The sequence below is a fragment of the Herpailurus yagouaroundi genome, unplaced genomic scaffold (assembly GCF_014898765.1).
Source record: "Herpailurus yagouaroundi ecotype Mexico unplaced genomic scaffold, PumYag 166, whole genome shotgun sequence".
NCBI classification, from domain to species: Eukaryota; Metazoa; Chordata; class Mammalia; order Carnivora; family Felidae; genus Herpailurus; species Herpailurus yagouaroundi.
In genome coordinates, this window is record NW_024412407.1 from 37,903,605 (window position 1) to 37,930,722 (window position 27,118).

General features: G+C 40.9%; 2 long non-coding RNA genes across 3 annotated transcripts in view; one reads left to right on the forward strand and one right to left on the reverse strand.

Moving 5' to 3' along the window:
• The window catches only part of LOC121038974 (uncharacterized), a 21,008-nt gene extending 8,255 nt beyond the window's left edge, over positions 1 to 12,753 (reverse strand). The window contains exon 1 of the long non-coding RNA XR_005794589.1: positions 12,150 to 12,753. This is a non-coding gene — a long non-coding RNA (uncharacterized LOC121038974). The remainder of the gene's footprint in view (positions 1 to 12,149) is intronic.
• Positions 8,958 to 10,769, forward strand: LOC121038976 (uncharacterized). 2 transcript variants are annotated; one of them, XR_005794592.1, is made up of 3 exons: positions 8,958 to 9,328; positions 9,602 to 9,676; positions 9,892 to 10,769. It is a non-coding gene; the product is annotated as an uncharacterized LOC121038976 (long non-coding RNA). The 2 variants fall into 2 exon arrangements; XR_005794591.1 differs by lacking the exon at positions 9,602 to 9,676.
• Positions 12,754 to 27,118: the final 14,365 nt, after the last annotated feature.

The window sequence follows — 27,118 nt, forward strand, 5'->3', positions numbered from 1 at the left end:
CGATTCTGTGTCTCCCTCTCTCTCTGCCCCTCCCCCGTTCATGCTCTATCTCTCTCTGTCCCAAAAATAAATAAACGTTAAAAAAAATTTAAAAGGGGCACCTGGGTGGCGCAGTCGGTTAAGCGTCCGACTTCAGCCAGGTCACGATCTCGCGGTCCGGGAGTTCGAGCCCCGCGTCAGGCTCTGGGCTGATGGCTCAGAGCCTGGAGCCTGTTTCCGATTCTGTGTCTCCCTCTCTCTCTGCCCCTCGCCCGTTCATGCTCTCTCTCTGTCCCAAAAATAAATAAACGTTGAAAAAAAAAAATTTAAAACTCAATAGTATAGAAACAGCCTTGACATTGGGTGCTGAGTGCTTAAAGCGTTCGAGAAATTAATTCTTTGTGATTTAATCTGGGATAAAAGCAGAATTTTAAAGCCAAGAAAGGGTAAAATAAAGAGTGCTATTGGTTTATAGGTATAATATTTATGTAGCACCCTGTAATTTAAGACATAAACACCAAGAATTAAAGTGCAAAAAGCACTTTTCAGTGTTTCTAAGTTTTTAACATACAGAGAACAAAGTAAAGAGTTTCAGCACTTTTCGAATTCTCCTATATAATTGTAATGGACAATGAGAGAATTTTGAATGTGTTAACACTTTTTAAAGGCCAGTCGCAGGCCAGTTGGTAATTTTTCTCATTGGTTATCAAAATAATTTAATAAATGGAAGAGCGCAAAAAGAATTTATATATCTTATCCCATTGTGCAATACGTGTTCCATGAGGTTAAATTTTTCCCATAAATACAATGCCCATGCGTGAGCCATACATAATCCCAGTAGAAAGAAAAGAAAGCTCAAAATATACCAGACACTATATTCAGTGTTGTCTGTACATTTCCAAGTGTGATGGGATGATTCTCTGCTAAGGCCTATCTGAAGGTCAGAAGGGCTTTTTATCTTTACAGGAAATTCTATTCTAAAAGGAAATTCTACTTACAGGAAGTAAGTACGTGTGTTATCTTTCTGTCACATTGCTCTTGGGCCTCTCTTCTCTACAGCCTTCTCTCTTTCTGGGTGGTAGCATGGTAATAAGGAGAAGCACGGACTTTGGGGTTTGACTTCCCAATTTCGAGCTTAACTCATTCAATGTCTCTGATTCCAGCTTACTTTTGTGAAACTGACCAAAAACCCCAGCTCAGGGAAGTCCCAGTTTATGCCTGTTGTGCTACAGAACCCTCTGGTCATTTTCACTTCTTAAATGAAGATGATTAAGATGATATTTAGATGACAAACTATAGGATCACCATACTTCTTCATACAGTGGGAGCGACAGAGCTAGTCTTGTAGGCTAATTATGCAGATTACATGAAAGAGTTGATCTAAAATATCTCACAGGGTTCCAGGAAGAGAACACAATAAATGTTAGGTACTAATATGCACCCAGGCCCCCAAGTCTGCTGGAATAGGGTTCTTCCTTATCCTTCAGCTTTAATCCTATGCAGTCTACCCCTCTCAGAGGGCGAAGTATTCAACAAACAGCATGATCCAAAAACATTTTTTACCAGTTCTTCCAGGGTTTCAAACTGAACCATGGCAGCTTGAGTCACAGAAGGTCTAAGTGGCTCCCTGCAGGCTCTCACTAACCTAGGGCCTCCTCCCCACCAGTGCCAGCCAGCTCCAGTGACCAGGATCCGGGCAGGGTCCCGGAAACCCAGGCGTCATTTCATCCAGGCACCTGCTGTCTCCAGTGGCCCCAAAGCCACTCCTGTGACTCCCCTGCAGGCTCCCACGAATCATGAAACCAGCTCATCCAGCGCCTGCCTGATCCAGAGGTCTCAGACACCATCCACGGCTCCAGGCAGCTGCCAAGGCAGGGTTCCCTGCAGGCTCCCAAGAATCCAGGCCTTCATTGCATCCGGGAATCTGGCAGCCCCAGCAGCCCCATGTGGCTCCAGCAGCCCCACGTGGAATCCTTGACTCAGGCAGGGAAGCACCCGTGGCCCTAGGCAGCTCCCATGGCACCAGGTTCTACAACGCTCCCATGAGAACAGACCCTGGTTCACTCAGGAACCTTCCAGTTCCAGTGACCCCAGGCAGGCTACACGCTCTAGGCAGCTTCACTGGCCCCGGCCTCACAGAGGGCCCCTGGGAAATCAGGCTCCTGGCCCACCTTTATGCCAGCTAGCTCCAGTAGCCCCTAAGTGGCTCAGTGGCCACAGGGAGCCCCCATAACTCCAGGTATCTTTCACTGTTCTCATGAGTTCGGGCCCCTGATCCACTCCATCACCTACCAGGCTCCTATGGCCCCAGGTAGCTCCAGCTGGCTCCCATGGCTCTGGGTGACTCCTATGAACTCAGGCTCCCAATCAGTACCCACAAACCCTAGCTCCATGGGAGCAACACCTATGAACCCAAGGTCCCACTAGGGCTCAACATCAGGGTGAATACAGCTGGTCCAGACATACAACCATTTTCAGCATCAGGTCACCCAAGGACTCCAATAGCAAGCCCACCCCTGGATAACACTAGACTGCCCACCCGAATCTCTGGACAAGCTGAGTAGTGAAAGGCTGGCCTTCCAACACTAGTTTGTGAAGACTGGAGAGGTGCCTATATCCTCAAATGTACAGACACCAATACAAGGCCACAGTAATCATGAATAAGCAAGGAAACATGACACCATCTCCAAAGGCAAGTGATAAAATTTCAATGATGGACCCTAAAGAAATGGAGATCTATGGACTGTCTGACAAGGAATTCAGAAGAATCCTCCTAAAGAAATCCAGTGAACTCTAAGAAAACACAGATAGACAACTAAAGAAAATTCAAAAAACAGTGCATAGACAAAACGAGATGTTCAACAAAGGAACAGAAAACATTATAATAAGTCAAGCAGAAATCCTAGAGTCCAAGACTACAATGCCTGCACTAAAGAACTCAAAGAGAGCTTCAACAGGAGACTGCAACAAGCAGGAGTAGTGAACTACAATACAGGTCTATTAAAATCATATGGCCAGAGAAGCAAAATGAAAAATAATTAAAAAAAAGAGTGAAGAAAGCCTATATGAATTATAGGACATCATGCAAAGAAATAATCTGTGCATTGCCGGACCCTCCAAAGGAGAAGAGTGGGCAAAAGGAACAGAAAGTTTGTTTATTTTTAAAAATTTTTTTTAATGTTTATTTATTTTTGAGACACAGAGACAGAGCATGAACAGGGGAGGGTCAGAGAGAGAGGGAGACACAGAATCTGAAACAGGCTCCAGGCTCCGAGCTGTCAGCACAGAGCCCGACACAGGGCTCGAACTCACGGACCGTGAGATCATGACCTGAGCCGAAGTCGGACGCTTAACCGACTGTGCCACCCAGGCACCCCAGAAAGTTTGTTTAAAGAAAGAACATCTGAGAACTTCCCAAATATGGGGAGGAATTTAGATAACCAAGTTCACGAAGCTATTAAGTCACCCCACACTTTCAACCTAAAGCAATCTTCTCCAAACCACAAAATAACAAAACGGTATAAAATCACAAAGATATCTTTAAAGGAGCAAGAGAAAATGAGTTTTTCACAAATAAAGTAACCCCCGTAACGTTATTAGATTTCTCAGCAAACACCTTGCGAGCCAGGAGAGACTGCGATGACATATTTAAAGTGCAAAAGAGGGGCGCCTGGGTGGCGCAGTCGGTTAAGCGTCCGACTTCAGCCAGGTCACGATCTCGCGGTCTGTGAGTTCGAGCCCCGCGTCAGGCTCTGGGCTGATGGCTCAGAGCCTGGAGCCTGTTTCACATTCTGTGTCTCCCTCTCTCTCTGCCCCTCCCCCGTTCATGCTCTGTCTCTCTCTGTCCCAAAAATGAATAAACGTTGAAAAAAAAGAAATAAATAAAGTGCAAAAGAAAAAAACTGCAAACCAAAATTACTTTACAGGGCAAATTTGTCTTTCAGGAATGAAGGAGAGATATAGACTTTCCCAAACCATCATAAACTGGGGGTATTCATCACCACTGGACCTACCTCACAAGAAATGCTGAAAAAAGAGTTCCTCTGGATGAAACAAAAGGATGCTAATTAGTAACAAGAAAACATGAAATTGTAAAACATCCTGGTAAAGACATATACAGTGAATATACATAGTCAAGTTCAGAATATTCAAATACTGGAGTATGGTGCTATGTAACCATGGCTTTAGCATAAAGGCTTAATGGGCAAAACTGTTAAGAAATAACTATAGTTACGAGACTGTTTTCATGGACCCACATCATAAAAAGAAATAAATTATGACACTGAGAACACAAATCATTGAGGGGTAAGTAAAAGGGTAAAGTTTTCGTGAGCGAGCCAAGTTTTCAGCATAAATCGCTCTGTTTTATCTGCAACACATGTTATGTAACCCTCATGGTAACCACAGACCCAAACCCACGGTAAATTCATCAGGCATAAACAGACCAAATCCACCACATACCCCTAGAGAAAATCAAGCACCTACAAAGAAAGCCAACGAAAGACAAAGGAAGGAACACAGAACTCCAAAAACAGTCAGAAAACAGCAGGATGGTGTTAGCAAGCCCTTACTTGTCAGTAATTACTTTAATTCTCCAATCAAAAGGCACAGAGTCGCTAAAAAGGATTTAAAAGCAAGTTGCAACTGGTCATTTCTTATCCAATCACCAAATATTTGTAGAATGTTTACTGTTGTGGCTTGAGAAAGGAAAAGTTTTGCATACTCTGAAGGGGGGGGGAGGAGGGGGGCAAGCACCTTTGACATCTACAAAAGAGGTCTGGACAGATTTTCCAGAATGAGCCAGGCAAGGTGGGTGGTGTCTAGTCAAGAGAAGGATATCTCAAAAGGTGATGATTATCTCCTACCCTGAAAACCATGGCAAAGCCAAGAGCAATACGTTAGGAAAACAGTGGCACAGATAAGCTGCCTCATAAAGGAACCTTTTTTTTTTTTTTTAACACACCCCTGCTCTGCCATGAGGGGCTTGAGGACATACCCGGACCCACTTTATTTATTTATTTTTATTTTTTTAATGTCTATTTATTTTTGAGACAGAGAGAGACAGAGCATGAACGGGGGAGGGTCAGAGAGAGAGGGAGACACAGAATCTGAAAGAGGCTCCAGGCTCCGAGCTGTCAGCACAGAGCCCGACGCGGGGCTCGAACTCACGGACCGTGAGATCATGACCTGAGCCGAAGTCGGACGCTTAACCGACTGAGCCACCCAGGCGCCCCAAGACCCACTTTAAAAACAAGTCTCCCCCCAAAAGTTAGGGTGTTTGTGTTCGTGGAAAAGGAGACAGGGACCAGTTCCAAGTGCATCTCTACCTTCCACTTAAAATACCAACGCTTCTTGAGAGGAGCAGCTTTCACAGATTTTCCACCCAAGAAGGCCAAGGAGTTGGGGACGAGCGGGGGGAGGACGATATTGAGAAATAAGAAGCGCAGGGACCCTGAACTGGAACACTAAATACTTGTTTCCCCCTGCGGCCTTTCCAAAAGTCCTTATGCCTCAGCCCATGGGGGTCTGTCCCAGGGACTCCGTTACTCGCCCCCCCGCCCCTAAGTTCTGCAAACTGTGATGAACAGAATAGGTCAGGGGCTCAGGACGTCTGGGGTGGGGGTCTTAGGTCAGATTTTTTCAAGTGGCCTGGCCAGGGCATGTTCACCAGGCTAGGAAGGCCCTCGGAGGTCACACCCTGGGCGAAACCCGGGTGGCCTTTTCTTCTTCCGCCTTTTTTTGGCTCCCGGCGCTGGTTCCTCCTTCACAATCTGGGAACTCCGGAGAAAGAGGAAAAGTGGGGACGGAGGAGTCTTAGGGCTGCCCACCTCGGCAGGCCTTGCCTTGGCGTCTGCAGAAGCCCTGCGCTCCCCGCCCCAGCTTCTAGGCCGCACAGGCCTGTCCAGGGCCGTGCCAGGTGGCGCCGGAAGCCGCCCAAACCACGAACGGGGCCTGACCGCCACCTGGTCCGGTTCTTACTCTCAGTTTCACCTCCTTGTGTTTCTATTCGCTGCCACGAGTTTTGAAATAGACAAAGAGGAAGGAAGGGAGCCGCGCAAGCCTGTAAACAGGAAGCCAAAGCGGTTCCTGGCTCCTTGCCACACTCAGCTGGGCCGCTCGGCCTGCTGTTTGGGGTCCTGGTGGACAACTGTGGGGACGCCTTTACCCTTGTCCTGAGTGGGGACGGAGCTCCTCCCAGGGCCCCTGCCATGCCCTGCTGGGCCACTCACTGCAGGGGAAAAGTCTGCTCCGGACTCTACATCGTGGGTGTGGCCTGGCCTAGCAAAGATGGCGACAGGGCTCTGCCTCTTTGGGTTAAGTCTGTCCCCCTCACGCTCTCTTGGATTTTCTTGGGGGGGGGGATTAGATTTAAAAGCCCACGATGGTCCACAGTGAGATTTGTCCAGTTGGAGCAACAATGACACGTGTTTCTATTAAAACAAGACAGTAACTGAGGAAATCGGTCTTAGTTTCAACATTTTTCCCCTCCGTGGACTGTTTTAATTTCTGATACATTTTAGAAGGTTCAGCAGGTGATGATAATAACAAAGCACTCGACTGTGAAAGGCAGCAGTTTCTTAAGAAACTAAATATGCTTATCTTAGGATCCAGACCTCAGCATTTCACAAATGAGTTTCATTCTCTGGGCATTTCACAAATGAGCTGAAAATGGAGTTGAAAACCGATGTCCACAAAATACCTGCCCAAGCTTGTTTGAAATTTTTTTTTTTAACGTTTTATTTATTTTTGAGACAGAGAGAGACAGAGCATGAACAGGGGAGGAGCAGAGAGAGAGGGAGACACAGAATCAGAAGCGGGCTCCAGGCTCTGAGCTGTCAGCACAGAGCCCGACGTGGGGCTCGAACTCACGGAGTGTGAGATCATGATCTGAGCTGAAGTCAGACGCTTAACCGACTGAGCCACCCAGGCGCCCCTGCCCAAGCTTTGTAGCAGCTTGTTTGTCTGTCTGTCCCCACAGCCACCATGTCTGTCAATAGATGGATGGATAAGCAGTGTGGAACATCCAAACAATGGCATATTATCTAGGGACTTAAAGAAGAAAGGGGGCGGGGGGGGGGGTGGTCCTTGAGTCAAGAAAAGACCTAAAAGAAACTGTAATGCATGTTGCTAAGTGAAAGAAGACGATCTGACAAGGCTACATACTATAAAACCCCAACAATTTGGCATCCTGGAAAAGGCAGAACTATGGAGACAGTGAAAAGATCTGTGATTCACAAGGCTGAGGGGTAAGAGAAGGGAGGGATAAAGAGGCAGAGCCCACGGGATTTTCAGGGCAGTGAAACTATTCTGTCTGATACTGTAATGCTGGACATGTTCTTACAGATTTGTCAAAACATAGAGAATATATAAACAGAGACAGCCTTAATGGAAAGTATGGATTTTTTTGGCAACAAATGCACCACGCTAATGCAAGATGTCAGTAAGAGGGGAAAATGGGAAGGGAGGGGAAAGTTGGCATATGGGAACTTATTTTCATCTGTTACTATGTGGACGTAGGTTGCTAAGTGGACATACCCTGACCTCTAAAACTCCGACCTCCTCCTATGACCGGCTCCCTGGAGATATCACCCCATTGTTGAAAGGTAAACTGAAACATATTTAAAATGCTGAGGGTTTATTTGAACAAAAATGGATTCGAGTCAGCAGCATCCAGTCTAGCAGACGGAAGGAAGCTTTGAAGAGTTTTACAAAATGAAAGACTCTACAAGATAAAAGAAGGGGGTAGCATCGAGGAAGTTGTATTAGGAAAAAAAGTTAGGTCGATCTTCACAAAGTTACCTTCCTTTAGGGGATCGCAGGGGTCTATCGGGCAAATAACCTCGCTAGCACTGATCAGGCGATTTCTGATTGCCTGGCTTAAGATGCCATTTCCGGGAAAGCTGAAATTATAATTAAGTCTTTTCGGTAATGTGGAGCTTAACACAAGTGACTCCATTTTGGACCTGTTGTTTTGTTCTTAACACCACGAATGCCATTCCATAAACCTCTAATTTCTTCCACATACTCTTGAAGTAAATTTCCCCAGATAGCCCAGAGGCAGGGGCGGAGTACCCATAACCACCAACCATCCCTCCTCCCTTAACTCACTTTCCTTGTAAACTCCTCACCCAGTGAGAAAGTCGCTTCCCAGGTCTGTCTCCGTCACCTTCAAAACCATTCAGTTGCTCTTTCCCTCTTTCCCCATTGCCAGGCTCAGAAAGAAGTATAGTTTTAAAGAGAAAAACTTCTTGGGCTTTAACGAAGTCTGAAACAGACTCTGAAATCTTTGTTAGGGAAGCAATCTGCATCCCTCCTTTTACCTGGGTTTTGCATAGTTGTATACCGAAGTAAGAAAGTTAAAGCTACCTGCCAAGTGGCTAAATCCACATTAGTTAATTTGATGCACCAATAACTGTGTTGTTGACTGTGCAGATCAGGGCTACACCCTGTGATAAAGTTTAGTGCTTCCTGTGCAAAACTGCAAAGGAACCTTTGCCGATTAAAAATCCGATATACACAATGACTTTCCTCCCTACTTCACAAATTACTTAAAAGACAACAATAACACCCTTTTCCATGACTTTTTTTGAATGACCAAAGGATGTTATATATACTTTTATGGATAACTTGTGTGTGTGTGTGTGTGTGTGTGTGTGTGTGTGTGTGTTTATTTTTGTAGAGACTGTAACTTAGCATAGGCAACATATATTAGGCCAACAGAGGAGTGAGCCTACCACCAGCCAGAAACTTTCTTTTTTTTTTAATTTTTTTTAATGTTTATTCATTTTTGAGAGACAGAGAGAGACAGAGCATGAGCAGGGAAGGGGCAGAGAGAGAGGGAGACACAGAATCCGAAGCAGGCTCCAGGCTCCAAGCCGTCAGCACAGAGCCGGACGCGGGGCTCGAACCCATGAACTGTGAGATCGCGACCTGAGCCGAAGTCGGATGCTCAACCGACCGAGCCACCCAGGCGCCCCCCAGAAACTTTCTTAAACCCATTACACATGTGGTCTCAGTCTCCACAAAGCACCCTTATCTCCCGATTGTACTGGTTGTACTAAGAAATCTCCTCATCGTACTAAGAAATAGGTCTGAAAAGATTACTATATCTTGTCCAAGGCGACAAAATAAGTAAACAGGAAAGGGAAGGCGTGAATCCTCGCAATGTGATTCTAGGGTTTATACAAACTGACAGTTGAAAGACCTAGTATGTTGCAACTACTAAGTGAAACCTAAGTCAGGCACAGTTCTGTGGTCTGAACTACTTTACACTCTACTAAGGTACATTCAAGCTAAAAGTATGAATGAATGATCCCTATGACAACAAAATGACTAAAGTACCAAATAAGTGAGTACCATTTTCACCTATTAAACTGGCAAATATTAGAAAGGAAAGTTCTTGGGGATGTTAAGAATGAGAAGTGGCACTGTTATGCTTAATCAGCATGGAATTTAATTGACACAACCTTTCTGGAAAACAGTTGGCAAGAGGTCAAGGATCTTAAAATTTTTGAGACCTTAAAGACCCAAAGATAAACAGTGTGGACAAAAATCCATTTCTCCTCATTCGTATGACAGTGTACATTTTGTTTATGGGAAGCTTGTCTCCTTAATTTCTCAGATCTGTATACCTAGAGAAACTGTACTTAAAGAACTATGTCCAAAGAAACATCCACCTATGAACCTGAATTATCTGGTAAGATTCCACACTAGGAGCTGATGTTTTAGTGGGATTAGATGTTTGGGGCTTTTGGGAGGGTGAATGTATTTTGCACGTAGGAGCACGGGCTGGACCTGGTAACTAACTTCTAATGCATAGAATACAACAAAATGATGGAATGTCACTTTTGACATTAGGCTACAAAAAACTGAATTCTGTGTGCCATAAACTTTCTTCCTCTTTATTCCTAGGACCCTATGGAGAGATCCACATGTCAAACAACTGATATCTACAGCCAAAAGGCATTGAAGATCGGAAGCCAGCTAGCAGCCATGTGAATGAGGTTGGAAACAGAACGTCCTCCAGTTGAACCTTGACATGCCTGTCGCCCTGTCCAACATCCTGGGAAACTCTCAGGCAGAGCATCTCACAGAGGGACACTCAGATTCTTGATCTAGAAAGACTGCAATACAATCAATGTTTGTTGTTTTAAGAGGCTAACTTTTGGAGGTGATTTGTTAAACAACAACGAAACCAAAAAAAACCCATCAAGGAGGAGTCAAGAAATAGAAAATGTGAAGTGGGTTAGGAGAGGATTAAATGTAGGTTATGGACTGCCAAAGTTTCCAAATTCGAATAGTATTATTATTAATACTTAAAATACTTTTCTCATAAATGAGACATTAAGTGTTAAAGAAATCACCTGGGTATGTCCACTATATCTCAATGAAATAACTAGTTGGAATAAAATAAAAGAATTCACTCAGGGTTCTGGAGGTGAAGACCATTTGAATACCATCAGAAAATGGCGGGGGGGGGGGTGGTTGAAAAGTTTGGAAAATGAGCTGATGTTAAGAGCTCTCCATAGATATTTACAGACAAACAATGGATTTTTTTCCCCCTATCAGTTGTTTCAAAATGGTGTCATATTTATTTCTATGTTTCTTCCTTCTCTATCGCACACAAATTCTGCTTGCACTGTTCTTAATGTGTGTCTATATGATTTCCCTCTTTACTAAAATCTTTCGATGGTTTCATACCATCCCTGGTATAAAGTTGGAAATTTCCGGATCATCTGTATTATTATACCCATCCCTTCCAAAACTATCTTTGAACAAATGACTGGCTTGCAAAGCTGCCCCATACAACACGAACAATGTCCAGAAAGAAGTTCCACGGGATCCCTGCATAGACACCCTCTTCACCTTGTCTTATTGCTACCCCCACTAAACTTAGCATAGAAACGCAGGTGAACACTTTGTATGAGAATCCATGTTTCGGAAGAAATTAGGTAATTGCATAGAAATACTTTCTCATACTTGAAGAAATTATGGACGACTCATGCTGGAAAAAGAACTCCTCTCACAGGTAAAACGGAAAGGGCAAAGACATAACAGAGAGACGAAACACGAGCTGGAGGCAGTCAGCACAGAAAAGGGAGGTGAAAAATACCTCTGATATTTTTATCAGAAAGATGAGAATGCCTTCTGATATCTCATAAAGGAAAACTACGTTAGAGATATCATGATGTCAAAGTGACTCTGTGAACCAAGTCAAAGCAATGAGAAAATGGTTGTTAAGAAAGAGTGAGCAGTTCTGACATGCATAAAATCGGTGTTCCCGAAGACCAGCCCACAATGGAAAATGGCTAAGCATTAGGAGAAGAAAACTTCATTGAAATAAGGAGACAACTAAATCTGAGCATTGAATAAATGAATAAAGCAGTCTGGGTAAAGTTTCTGATTTTTCGGTACAAAGAAAAAGTCTGTTGCTTACAGTGCAGAATGTGAACCCCACCCTAGACTTTGCCGCAGGCCCATCAATGGCGGGGAAATAGAAGAACAAGGTCTACACTGTCTGAGAAAAACAGCGAAAGAGGCAAGTTCTTATATCCATTGAGTTGTCATGCAAATTAAAACCAAAACTTAACATTAAGAACTTACTGAATATGATAAATATAGCATATATCGTTCCAAAAATAAACAACTCGATGAATAAGCCCAGCCAACTAGCGGATGATTACAACTAAGGATCTCAGAAAGGATAAAGACGTCGTATGAAATGACTAGAAGTGCGAATTGTTCACTGGGGTTAATGACTGTATTTAATATGAAGTTTAAAGTGGGTGCTGTATAACTAATATCAACACTACGTATGATGAAGTAAGTACTAAGGCTGAGCTACAATTGAAATTATCGTGACCTAAATATATAGATAGATAGATAGATAGATAGATAGAGAATATATATTGTAAATGTGGCTAAATTCTTCTTCTGGCAAAGGTAGAAATTCGTGTGATGGACATTTGGTCAGCCAACAAATATGAAATTAAGAAAATCAATTTAAATCATAGAAGTTACGGAGCAACATCATAGCAGCGTAAGACATTCCTCATTTGCCCTCTCTCAACATCTAAAATTGGGCATCTATCCAGGAACGAAAGTGCTTCCGTGGGAGCCTGCGTTATCTAGCACCATATGCCAAGGGATTTAGGGGAAGCCTTACTCACCTGTGTACTGGATAATAGAGATAGACCCCAGTGGAACCAGCAGGATCCTGTGAACCAGATCCAATCCCTTTTGCTCGTGGTGCCTGGAAAACACAGACTTGGGCAGTCTCTCTCAGACTTGGGCAGGTTTATGGAGGAAAAGTTCCAGCGCGAAAAAACAAAAAACAACCCAGAGGAGTTTGGATGCCTTGGAGTGGGTGGGAGGAACTTTGCAAGCATTATTCCTCCCAGAAGGTGGCACACTTTAGAGAAAAAAAGAAAGCTGGTATTCCTCCCATGAGAAAAAAAGGGAGACCAAGTGAGCGCCTGGCTTACCCAATTTGTGCAGGACACTGCTAGAGAAGGCCTTCTCTCCCACACAACCCAGAGCATAAACGTATGAATTCTGTGAGTCCGAGAAGGGAGATTGGGAGAGAGGGAGATGAGACTATCAGAGACACTGATCTTAAAGTGACGCTGATTCTTGCCAATTGCCTTCGAGGCTCCAGCAGGAAGCCTGGCCAAGAGCTAGGGAAACCTCACCTGGGGATTCCCCGAGCTGGCCCTAAGTACCAAACTCACACTTCCTCCCACTCCGTGACTGGCATTCTGTGTGCACTTCCCAGGATGGAAGCAAGAGGCAGCTAAACAGACAAAGAGAGGATGTGCAGAAAACGAGCCAGAGCTTGACGCAAGGGAGGAAACACAAGCTTCAGCTGTAGCACCACCTTCAGGAAAAGAAAAGAAAGGTTACCAAAGCCAGCTTGCTCTGTTTGTTATAAGGTGAAGAGAAGATATACAAATTTAAGAATTATGCCAAAATAGGAGCGCCTGGGTGGCTCAGTCCCTTAAGCCCCGGACTCTTGATTTTGGCTCAGGTCATGATCCCCATGGTTCGTGCGACTGAGCCCCGTGTCGGGCTCCATGGTGAGCATGCAGTAGGCTTGGGATTCTCTCTCGCGCTCTCTCTCTGCCCCTCCCCTGCTTGTGCTCTCTCTCTCTCTCTCAATAAATAAACAGTTAAAAAAACAACCAAAGTGCTGAAAAAAAAAGCTGCTAACCAAGAATACACAAGCTGGCTAAACTGTCCTTTAGAAATGGAGAAATCGAGATTTTCTCAGGCAAACAAAAACTAAGGCAGTTCATCACCATTAAAACTACCTCATAAGAAATGCTGAAAGGAGTTCTTCAAACTGAAAATGAAAAGATGCTAATTAGTACCATGAAAACATACTAAGTTATACAACTCACTGGTAAAGGTAAATGTGTAATCAGATTCAGAAAACTTCAATTCTGCAACATGATAGTGTGTTAATCACTTAACTACATTACAAAAGTCAAAGCAAAAGAGTATTAGAATCAATTAGAGCTACTATACTCACTTAAATACAAAATGTAAAAAGAGGCAAATTTTGACATTAAAAACATAAAAAAAGAGCTAAAAGGGTAGAGTTTCTGTATGCCATCTAAGTTAAGTTGCTATCAGCATAAGATGGACTATTATATCTGTAAGACCTTTTATTTAAGTCTCATAGGAACTACAAAGCAAAAAAAAAACAAAAAAAAAAAACTATAGTAGATTCACAAAAAACAAAGAGAAGGAAATCAGAGCACGCTGCCATAGAAAATCACCATTTCGCCAAGGTAGGCAGCAGGTGAGAAAAAAGAACAAAATATTTTGGAACTACAAAATAGAAAGCAGTTAATAAGATGGCATTACGAAGTGCTAACGTATCAATATTTACTCTAAAAATAAATGGATTTCATTCTCCAATTAAAAGATACAGAGTGGCTAGATGGAAAAAAAAAAAGACGACCCAACAATATGCTGTACGAGATTCACTTCAGCTTCTGATAGCACAGAAATACAAGAATCCTAAAAGACTACTATGAACAATTATATGCTGGCAAGCTGGGTAACAAAGAAGAGATGGATAAATTCCTTTCTACCAGAAATGAAGCACAAAAAAATAGAATGTCTGAACAGACCAATAGCAAGTAAAGAGATTATATCAGGAATCAAAAGCTTCCCAACACAGGAAAGCCGAGGACCAGATGATCGCACTGGTGAATTCTACCAAACATTTAAAGAACATTTAAATATTCTACCAAATATTTAAAAATACCGGGGTGCCTGAGTGGCTCAGTCGGTTGCGCGTCTGACTTCAGCTCAGGTCATGATCTCATAGTCTGTGAGTTCGAGCCCCTCATCGGGTTCTGTGCTGACAGCTCAGAGCCTGGAGCCTGCTTCCGATTCTGTGTCTCCTTCTCTCTCTGTCCCTCCCCTGCTCACACTCTGTCTCTCTCTCTCTCTCAAAAATAAATAAACGTTAAAAAAATTTTAAAGAAGAATTAATACCAATCTTTCTCAAACTTTTTTTTAAAAATTGGGCAGGAGAGACTACTCTCAAATTCTCTTCACAAATCCAGCATTACCCTGATGAAAACTGACCAACATCCCTGATGAATATAGATACAAACGCTCTCAACAAAATATTAGCAAAACATGATCAACAGCACATGAAAAGGATCCCATGGCATGATCAAGTGGGATTTATTCCTGAGATGCAAGAATGGTCTAACATAGGTAAATCAATAAATGTGATACCCCACACTAATATAATAATTTTAAAAATTATATGATCATCTCAATAGAGGCAGAAAAAGTATTTGACACAATACAACATCATTCTATAAAAAGACTCAACAATTGGGCATAGAAAGAAGGTATCTCAATATAATAAAGGCCATATGCAACAATCCCAGAGCTAACATCATAGTCTATGGTGAAAGGTTAAAAGCTTTTCCTCTAAGATCAGAAACAATACAAGGGTGTCATTCTCAGCACTCACTCAACATAGTACCACAAGTACTGGCTAGAGCAATCAGGTAAGATAAAGAAATAAAAAGTATCCACATCAGAAAGGGAAAAGCAAAACTGTCTCTATTTGCAGATCATATGATCTTATTATATACAGAAAATCCTAAAGACTCAACCGAAAAAAACTGTTGGAACTGATCGACAAATTCAGTAAAGTCGTAGGATATAAAATTAACATAAAGAAATTAGTTGCATTTCTATCTACCAACAATGAAATGAGTGAAAAAGAAATCAGGAAAACAATCCCATGTATAATAACATCGAAAACATAAAGTACTTAGGAATAAATTTAACCAAAAAGTAAAAGACCTGTCCAATGAAAACTACAAGACTTTAATGAAACAAATTGAAGAAGCCACAAACAAATGGAAAGATATCCCGTGTTCATGGATTGGAAGAACTGATATTGTTAAAATGTCCATAATACCCAAAGTCACCTATAGATTCTATGCCATCCCTGTTAAAATTCCAAGGGGCATTTTCCAAAGAAACAGAAAAAAATCCTAGAATTTGTATGGCTAGCCAAATAGCCAAAGTAATCCTCAGAAAGAACAAAACTGGAGGTATCACATTTCTTATTTAAAAGTATACTCTAATGCAATAATAATCAAAATGACGTGCTACCAGCATAATATGGACACATAGACCAATGGAATAGAATGGAGGCTCAGAAATAACCCTCCAATAATGTCTACCAATATTTGACAAGGTAGCCAAGAAGATACAGTGGGGAAACACTATTCTGTTCAATGAATGGTATGGGGAAAAAATGGATACCCACATGCAGGAAATAAAATTAGGTAGACACTTGTACCTCTCAACAGTTAACTAAAAATGGATAAAGGGCTTAAACGTAAGACCCTTAACTATAAAGTATCTAAAAGAAAACGTAGGGAAGAATCTCCTTTACATTGGTCTTCAAAATAGTATTTTGGATATGACACCAAAAGCACGAGCAACCAAAGAGAAATCAACAAGCAAGACTACAGCAAATTAAAAATTTCCTGTACAGGGGCACCTGGGTGGCTCAGTCGGTTGAGCATCCAACTTCAGCTTGGATCATGATCTCATGGTTCATGGGTTCAAGCCCTGAATGGGGCTTGGTGCTACCAAAAGTTCCTATAGAGCAAAAGTAATGATCAACAAAATGAAAAGCAACCTATAGAACTAGAGAAAATATTTGCAAACCATCTAGCTGATAAGGGGTTAGTATTCAAAATATATTTTTAAAAAAACTCATACAACTCAATACAAAATGAAAACAAGCAAACAAAATGGGGAGAGAATCTGGATAGAATTTTTTTTTTCCAAAGAAGACATACACATGGCCAACAGGTCAGTGAAAAGATATTCAATGTCACTAATCACCAGAGTAATGCAAATGAAAACTACAATAAGATATCGCCTCAGACCTGTTAGAATGGATACCGTCAAAAGGCCAAGAAATAACAAGTTTTAGTGAGGATGTGGAGAAATGGGAACACTTGTGCCCTATTGTTGGAAATGTAAACTAATGGTTTAGCCAATATGGAAAACAGTATGGAGGTTCCTCAAACAATTAAAGCTAGAACTACCATATGATCCAGCAATCCCATTTTGGGTTATGTATCCAAGGAAAAGAAATCATTATCTTTAATTTTTAATTTTTTTTTTTACATTTATTTATTTTTAAGAGACAGAGTGAGACAGAGCGTGAGCAGGGGAGGGGCAGAGAGAGAAGGAGACACAGAATCTGAAGCAGCCTCCAGGCTCTGAACAAGTGGTCAACACAGCCTGATAAGGGGCCCGAACCCAAGAACCATGAGATCATGACCTAAGCTGAAGTCGGACACTCAACTGACTGAGCCACCCAGGCACCCCAAAATCATTATGTTGAAGAGATATCTGCACTCCAATGTTCACTGTAGCATTATTCACAATAGCCATGGTATAGAAACAAACTAACCATCCATCGACAGATGAATGGGTAAAGAAATATGAGGTAGACAGATATTATAAATGAGATCATATAGACAGGTAGATCTATCTATCATTTATGTATCCAACTATTACCTATCTAACCATCTATCTATCTATCTATCTACCTATCTATCCATCTATCTATCTACCTAATGGAATATATTATTCAGCCACGAAAATACGGAAATCCCACCATTTGTGACGACAATACGAATGAAATTTAAGGGCAGTATGCAAAGGAGTCAAGTCAAACAGTGAAAGACAAATACTGTATGATATTACTTATATGTAGAATCTAAAAAAACTGAATTCATAGAAACAGATAATATACTGGTGGTTGCCAGAGGCAGGAAATGTGGGTTGAGAGAAACAGGGAAGGTGGTCAAAAAGATACAAACTAACAGTTACAAAATAAGTAGGTTCTGGATATATAATGCACAGCACGGTGACCACAGTTAACAATAATATACATCTGACAGTTGCTAAGGTAAAAGATTTAACCACAGGACAAAAGTTACAACCACATGAGGTGATATGCATTAACTAGATCCATCATGGTAATCATTTCAAAATAGATACATTTATGAACTCATTATGTTGGAGACCTAAAGTAATACAATGTTATATACCCATTATATCTCAAGAAAAGTGGGGAGAAAAAAGACAAGATAGCTGCAGGCCCATGTTTATTGCAGCCTTATTCACAAAAGCCAAGCTATGCAAATAACCTAAATGTCCATCAATGGATGAATGGATAAAGAAGATGTGGTAAGTATTTAAGATGGAATTTACTAGTCGGCCAGGAGAAAGAAGGAAATCCTGCCCCTTGCGACAACATGGATGGACCTTATGATAAGTAAGGCAAATCACACAAAAAGACAAATACTATATGATAGCATCCCTATGTGGAATTTAAAGGAGTCAGACTTGTAGAAACAGAATAGAATGGTGGTTATCAAGGGCTGGGTTTCAGGAAATTGGATTTCAAACCTGCAGTTAGAAAATGAATTCGCTATGGAGCTCTAAGGCACAGCATAGCACTTATAGTTAATGCTGTATTATATAAAGTTGTTAAGAGACTAAGTCTTAAAATTTCTCACCACATAAAAGTAATAATAATCATATGATATGTCGGAAATGCTATGAGGGTAATCATATTGCAATATATAAATGTATCAAATCAACATGTTTTACGCTTTAAACTTACACAATGTTATATGTTGATCTTACCTCAATTAAAAAAAAAAAACTCCAATAAAAAGCTATTTATTTCCAGATATTTAAATTTGAATTCAGTATGAAAGTCATATACCACGAAACATTCTTTAAAAATTTTTTTCCACAATGGAAAAGGTAAAAATAAAAAATGTTTCCAGTTTGCTGGCTATAAAAAAAGCAGGTGGCAGGAAGATTTGACCCGTTCCTTGATTCCTGATATAAAAGTTATAAATTAGAAGAGCTTGAATAAAGTGGGGTAGCCAAGAAGATGCAATGGAGAAACAATATTCTGTTCAACGAATGGTATGGGGAAAAATGGATACCCACATTATCATGTCCCTTAACTGTTTGAGTACAAACAGAATAACTGTTACATATCAGTCTGGGTTAAATGGGTTCATTTCTTTAATATATTAAGAGCCTTAAATATTCACTAAGGAAACCGCTAGTAATTCAATATAGAAATAGTCAAATGACCAAAACAGAACATTTACCAGAAGGATCTACAAATGGCTCTAAAGCATTGAGCAGATACTCAGCTCCCTCAGAATAAAAGCAACGTAAACTTTTAACAAAATAAATAAAATAAATAGATGCAATATTACCACTAAAGACCTTAATAACATTATAAAACTTTCAAATTTCCAAAAGATGTGTACCTATGTCCTAGGAAAACAAAGAAAACATAGATCTTATAGCAAAAAATAATCATAAAACACATATGCACAAACACACACACAAAATAAAGACATGAAATTATGGGTAAGCTGTTACATCAACAAAAATAAATGGGATAAAACATCCGTTGATGTTTTATAAAAATTGTATAAAATAAAAATTTCTGATTATGAAATGCATGTAAGCAAAATGACTAATGATATTGAAAATAAAAATACGGCCAATACCTGCTTGGGATTTATAGTAAAAAAAATTAAATAAATTAGTGATTCAATAAAATAATGCCTCGCATATGTAAGAAATCAACACTTTTGCACACAGTTCACTTGCATCAAGTTAAAAACTGAACAAAATTTACAGATACCACTAAAGCCATTTGTTTTTCCTTTTCTTTCTCCCAAAGTTACCATCTAAACTGAGGTTGGTGCAGATAACTTGCATGCATATTTTTATGCATTTACCATAAATATTTATTAATAAATAACACAGAAAACCGTTTTATGTATTTTTTACATTGCATCGTGTTCAAAACCCAAGGCTCTTTTGTTTTAAGACTTTTTTTCTTCAGATAAATTCTCTTACTTTCACCACCATTTCCTATACCACAACCACCCACCCAACATCAGCTGCGAATTTACCCAACCCTTTTATTTCTTTTTTTTTTTTTTGAAAACCTAAATTGTGCTTAACATTTGCTGTTGCTAACTTTGTATTGTGTATTTGTATTTTATATTTAAATTTTACTTATATAACCCTCCAAGCAAATAACATGAAGCATAACATAGTAAATGCTTCATGAATATGGACCAAATACCAGTAGAAGGATTCACATGACAAGGGGATCATATCACTTTATAAAAGAAAGACTTTGTGGCGTGCCTGAGTGGTTCAGGCAGTTAAGCATCCATCTTGATTTTGGCTCAGGTCATGATCTCATGGTTGGTGAGTTCGAGACCTGCATCCAGCTCTGCACTGACAGAACGGAGCCTGTTTGAGATTCTCTCTCTTGCTCTCCCTCTGTCCCTTCCCTGTTCTCTCTCTCTCTCTCTCTCTCTCTCAAAATAAATATATATTTTTAAAAAAGACTTTGAGGGGGGCGCCTGGGTGGCGCAGTCGGTTAAGCGTCCGACTTCAGCCAGGTCACGATCTCGCGGTCCGTGAGTTCGAGCCCCGCGTTGGGCTCTGTGCTGACAGCTCAGAGCCTGGAGCCTGTTTCAGATTCTGTGTCTCCCTCTCTCTCTGCCCCTCCCCTGTTCATGCTCTGTCTCTCTCTGTCTCAAAAATAAATAAACGTTAAAAAAAATTTAAAAAAAAAAAGACTTTGAGAATTTGGTAGTCCATTTAAATTCAGAGTAATTATTGAAAGCTATGGATTTAATGTCCTTGTGTTATCTGTAGGTTTCATGCATGTGATGATGTATCTGGTCCTTTGTGTCTTTGCAGTGTTCCACTCACAGAGCCCCCTGTAGAATCTCTTGTAGGGCTGGCTTATCCTTTAGTTTTTGTTTGTCTGGGGAAGTCTTTATCTCTCCTTCTATTCTGAATAACAGCCTTGCTGGATAAAGGAGTCTGCATACCAGATCATAATGCTATGAAACTTGAAACCAGTCACAAGGAAAAATTTGGAAGGCCTCCAAATGCATGGAGGCTAAGGGACATCTTACTAAAGAATGAATGAGTCAACCAGACAATTAAAGAAGAAAATTTAACATATATGGAAGCAAATGAAATGAAAACACGACAGTCCAAACTCAGGGATGCAGCAAAGACAGTCATCAAAAGAAAATACATTGCAGTCCAGGCCTAGCTCAGGAAACAAGAAAAATCCCAAATACAAAACCTAACTACACACCTAAAGGAACTAGCAGCAGAACAGCAAAGAAACCCCAAAGCCTGCAGAAGAAGAGAAATAATAAAGATTAGAGCAGAAATAAACAATATAGATTAATAAAAAAGACCATGAGAACAAATCAATGACTGTAACAGCTGGTTTTTCTTTTTGAAAAAATAAAAAAAATTGATAAACCCCTAGCCAGACTTCTATGAAGTCTGGGAAAAGAGAGAGAACCCAAATAGATAAAATCGTGAATGACAGAGGAGAGATCACAACCAACACCACAGAAATACAAACAATGATTAGAGAATCCTATGAAAAATTATATGCCAACAAACTGGACAACCTGGAAGAAATGGACAAATTCCTACACACCTACACACTCCCAAAACTCAAATGGCAAGAAATAGAAAATTTGAACAGACCCATAACCCATAACAGACCAAGTGAAGAAATTGAATGACGGAGCAAAAATCTCCCAACAAATAAGAGTCCCGGGCCAGATGGCTTCCCAGGGGAATCCTACCAGACATTTAAAGCAGAGGTCATACTTATCCTTCTCGAGCTCTTCCAAAAATAGAAATGGAAGGAAAGCTTCTGGGCTCATTCTATGAAACCAGCATTACCTTGATTCCTAAACCAGATAGAGACCCCATCAAAAAGGAGAATTACACCCCAATATCACTGATGAACATGGATGCAGAAATTCTCAACAAGATACTAGCAAATCGAATTCAACAGCATAATAAAAGAATTTTTCACGTGATGAAGCGGGATTCATTCTTGGGCTGCAGGACTGGTTCCATATTTGCAAATCAATCAATGCGATACAACACTTTAATAGAAGAGAGGATAAGAACCATAGGATCCTGTCAATAGATGCATAAAAAAGCATTTGACAAAACATAGAATCCTTTCTTACTAAAAAAATAAAAGTCGCGATAGAAGGAACATACCTTAACATCATAATAGCCATATAGGAAAAGCCCACAGCTCATATCATCTTCAATCGGGAAAAACTGAGACCTTTTCCCTGAGATTAGGAACACGACAGGGATGTGCACTGTCACCACCCTTGTTTAACATAGTGTTGGAAAGTCCTAGCCTCAGCAATCAGACAACAAAATGAAATAAAATGCATCCAGTTTGGCAAAGAAGAAGTCAAACTTTCACTTTCCACAGATGACATGATACTCTACATGGAAAACCCAAAAGACTCCACCAAAAAGCTGCTAGGACCGATACATGAATTCAGCAAAGTTGAAGGATACAAAAGCAATGTACAGAAGTCAGTTGCATTTCTATACACAATTAATGAAGCAGCACAAAGAGCAATCAAGAAATCGATCCCATTTACAATTGCACCAAGAACCATGAGATACCTAGGAATAAACCTAAGCAACGATGTAGAAGATCTATATGCTGAAAACTATAGAAAACTTAATGAAAGAAATTGAAGAAGACAAAAAGAAATGGAAAAACATTCCATGCTCATGAGTTGGAAGCACAAATAGCATTAAAATGTCAATACTACCAAAGCAATCTACACATTCAATGCAATCCCAATCCAAATTGCACCAGCGTTCTTCTCAGAGCTAGAACAAACAATCCTAAAATGTGTATGGAGCCACAAAAGACCCCGAATAGCCAAAGTTATGTTGAAAAAGAAAACCAAAGTGGGAGGCATCACAATCCTGGACTTTAGCCTCTACTACAAAGCTGTGATCACCAAGACAGTATGCTATTGGCACACGAACAGACACACAGACCAATGGAATAGAATAGAGAACCCAGAAATGGACCCACAGAGGTATGGCCAGCTAATCTTTGACAAAGCAGGAGAGAGTATCCAATGGAAAAAAAACAGTCTCTTTGGCAAATGGTGTTGGGAGATTGGGACAGCAACATGCAGAAGAATGAAATTGGACCACTTTCTTACACCACACGCAAAAATAACTCAAAATGGATGAAAGACCTAACTGTGATACAGGAAACCATCAAAACCCTAGTGGAGAAAACAGGCAACAACCTGTTTGACCTCAGCCAGAGCAACGTCTTACTTGACACATCTCCAAAGGCAAGGGAAGGAAAAGCAAAAATGAGCTATTGGGACCTCATCAAGATTAAAAGCTTCTGCATTGCAAAAGAAACTATCAACAAAACTAAAAGGCAACCAATGAAATGGGAGATGATATTTGCAAATGAAATATCAGATAAAGGGTTAGCATCCAAAGTATATAAAGAACTTACCAAACTCAACACCTGAAAAGCAAATAACCCAGTGAATAAAGAGGCAGAAGACATGAATAGACATTTTCCAAAGAAAATATCCAGGTGGCCAACAGACACATGAAAAGATGCTCAGCATCACTCATCATCAAGGAAATACAAACCAAAACCACATTGAGATACCACTTCACACTGGTCAGAGTGGCTGAAATTATCAACTCAGGAAACAACAGACGTTGGCAAGGATGTGAAGAAACGGAAACCCTCTTGCACTGTTGGTGGGAATGTAAACTGATGCAGCCACTCTGGAAAACAGGGTAGAGGTTCCTCAAAAATTCAAAAATAGAATTACCCTATGACCCAGCAAGAGCACTGCTAGGAATTTACCCAAGGAATACAGGAGTGCCGATGCATAGGGGCACATGTACCCCATTGTTTACAGCAGCACTTTCAACAACAGCCAAATCATGGAAAGAACCCAAATGTCCATCAACTGATGAATGGATGATGAAGCTGTGGTATATATATACAATGGGATATAATTCGGCAGTGAGAAAGAATGAAATCCTGCCATTTGCAACAATGTGGATGGAACTGGAGGCTATTATGTTAAGTGAAATAAGTCAGTCAGAGAAAGACCAATATCATATGTTCCCACTCATATGTGGAACCTCAGAAACTTAACAGAAGACTATGGAGAAAGGGAAGGGGATGAAATCGTTTCAAGCAGAGTAGGAGGCAAACCCATAAGAGTCTCTTAAATACAGAGAACAAACTGACGTTTTTTGGGGGGGAGGGGCAGGGGAGGGGAAAAATGGGTGATGGGCATTGAGGAGGGCACTTGTTGGGATGAGCACTGGGTGTTGTATGTAAGCGATGAATCATGGGAATCTACTCCCAAAGTCAAGAGCACACTGTATACACTGTATGTTAGCTAACCTGACAACCAATTATATTTAAATAAATAAATACATGCATACATACATACATACATAAATGCATAAAAACATAAATAAAGTGAATGGGCAGCGCCTGGGTGGCTCAGTCAGTTAAGCGTCCGACTTCGGCTCAGGTCATGATCCCACCGTTTATTGGTTCGAGCCCCACTTCGGGCTCTGTGCTGACAACTGGAGCCTGGAGCCTGCTTCAGATTCTGTGTCTCCCTCTCTCTGTCCTCCTCCCCTGCTCGTGCTCTGTCTCTCTCTCATTCTCTCTCTCAAAATTAAATAAACATTAAAAAACTAAATAAAAAAATAAAAACGCAAACATTTCAGGGCACCTGTGTGGCCCTAGTCAGTTAAGCGTCTGACTTTGGCTCAGGTCATGATCTCACAGCTCTTGAGTTTGAGCCCCACATTGGTCTGTCTGGATCAGCACAGAGCCTGCTTCAAATCCTCTGTCCCCCTCTCTCTCTGCCCCTCTCTGAGCATGCACTCTCACTCTCTCAAAAATAAACAAACATTTTTTTGAAGGGTAAAAGGTGTAAATGTTTCTAGGAAGATATTTGTGGTAAGTATTTCCTGTGCATCAAGGCAACTGGCCTAATTTTGTTTGCAGTGGAAATTTCTGAACCTCGAACAGAAATCATTTCTGTGCAGTATCATTTTTTCATTATAATGTTGAAAACATTCTCAGCATTGGCGTAACTCCTTATGAAACGAGCTATAGACAGTGCATGAACAATTTGGAAGAGTTTGTATTTTGCCTTGGGTTAATCGGTAGGTTCAGTTGGTGTTCAGATATCTTTAATTTTTGCAGGATGATCAGCTTATATTAATAATTCCAAGTTTAGTCACACACACACACAAACCATCTACAGTCAAATATAACCATTACCCTGATTTAAAAGTGCAAAACTCTGGGGCGCCTGGGTGGCGCAGTCGGTTAAGCGTCCGACTTCAGCCAGGTCACGATCTCGCGGTCCGTGAGTTCGAGCCCCGCGTCAGGCTCTGGGCTGATGGCTCAGAGCCTGGAGCCTGTTTCCGATTCTGTGTCTCCCTCTCTCTCTGCCCCTCGCCCGTTCATGCTCTGTCTCTCTCTGTCCCAAAAATAAATAAACGTTGAAAAAAAAATTAAAAAAAAAAATAAAAGTGCAAAACTCATTAGGCTATTTTATGAGCTGAACTATACTCCCCTCCCTGCCAAAATATTCATATATTCAAATCCTAGCCCTTGCGCCCCAGTTGTGACTGTTTGGGAAAATGGTCTTTGAAGAAATAATTAAGTCAAAATGAGGCTTTTAGGGTGAGCCTGTTCCCAATATGACTGGTGTCGTTTTCAATAGAGGAGATTAGGACATAGATGCAGAGAGGCGATCACGTGAAGAAATGGAGAAAAGACAGCCATTTCCAACCCAAGGAGAGCGGCCTTAGAAGACATGAACCCTGCTGACATCTTGATCTTGGACATCCAGCTGCCAGAACTAAGCCTTCCGGTCTGTGGCACCTTTTTACTGCAGCCCTAGCAACCAATACGGGCAGTGCTATGCATCTAATCCCCAGTGCAAATACGAAGCATAGGACAATCACAACAAGTGCATCACGCATTCATTCATCCCTTCAGTATGTACGCATGTAGTTATCCTCTGGCATTACCAAACAGTCATGGTTCAAGGGAAACTTTCAGTCTAACAGCCAAAACATAGAGACTACCATATTGCAAATAAATTATAAACGTGCTTTGCATGCAAACTCTGCAGGCACACAGAAGACGGCAGCAAGTGTACCTGTTTTCACGGAACACTGAAGTCCTGAGACTTACACAACAACAAGAACAAAACTGCCACTTATGCAGGGCAGCCGGACAGGAATGAGCGAGAAAGCAAAGCAAAGCGATGACGACCCACAGCCAACCGATAAGTTGTTTAGTGGTTAGCATTTATTTCTCTCAGTTCTCTGAAATCATGCCTAACGCTCTTAATATCTTAAAACATTCTCAAAAGGCAATAGGTTTAACCGTTTGAATCCGGCAGGAATCATTTTGTTCACATTTCCGTATCTGAAAAAAGCTAGTGAATGGTGCGTACAGGTCCATGTGTCAATGTTAAATGAGGGGAACGGGAGTGGGGTGATAGTGCTGCACCCTTCACTTCTCTCTCACCTCCCAATACCCCTCTGCATTCCTCCAACAATCGACCATTCTCCAATTCTCTGGGCGGGACTGAAAACACTGTCCTTGCACCTTGAGGATTTTCGGATAAGGTCACCTCTGTTCCCCTGCTTCTCATTACTGAACACCAGGTCAGCAATTTTTTTTTTTTTCTATTGTGGTAATAACACCAAAAATTTACCTTCTTAACAGTGTTTAAGCGTATGGTCCGGTAGTGTCTGTTAACTATATTTGCATTGTGAATCGTTTCATCTTGCAAATCTGCAACTCCATACTCATTAAACAAAGTACTGCCCACCCCACCCCCACCACCACCTCCAGCCACTGGTAACCAAGTGGTCTACTTGCTGTTTCCGTGAACTTTACTACTTTAGATAATTCATATAAGTGAGCCAATACACTATTTGTCTTTTTTGAAACTGGCTTATTTCACTTAACATAACATCCTTAAGATTTACCATACGGTGTTGTACTATGTGCCAAAACGCCCTTCCTTTGCAAGGTTGAATAATATTCTATTGCATGTACATACCATATGTTGAGGTCCTTTCTTTTTTTCTTTCTTTTAATCGAAGTGTAATTAACATACAATGTTATGTTCATTTCAGGACTACCACATATTGATTCAACGATTTCCTACATTACTTGGTGCTTAACCACGGTTAAGTGTGGTCACCATATAACATTATTACAATATTCTTGACTATATCCCCTATGGTGTACTTTTTGTCTTCATGACTCTTTATTTTATAACTAGAAGTTTATGCCTCTTAATCCCTTTATCTATTTTACCCATTCCCCCACCCATCTTCCCTCTGGCAACCATCAATTTGTTCTCTGTGTTTAAGAGTGGGGTTTTTTTTGTGGTTGTTGTTTCTTTTGTTTTTACAAAACAAAAATGGGACATTTATTTATAACTAAAACAAAAGCAAAACAAAACTAAAACAAACAAACAAAAAACTCCAAGCACGTAGAGTGAGAGATGAAATATAAACACAGTGAGTTCTACCCCACCCTTATTTCTCCAAGCCTCCATGGTCAAATAGAATCTCTGGAGAGAATATCTGGACAACAGAGTTGCAG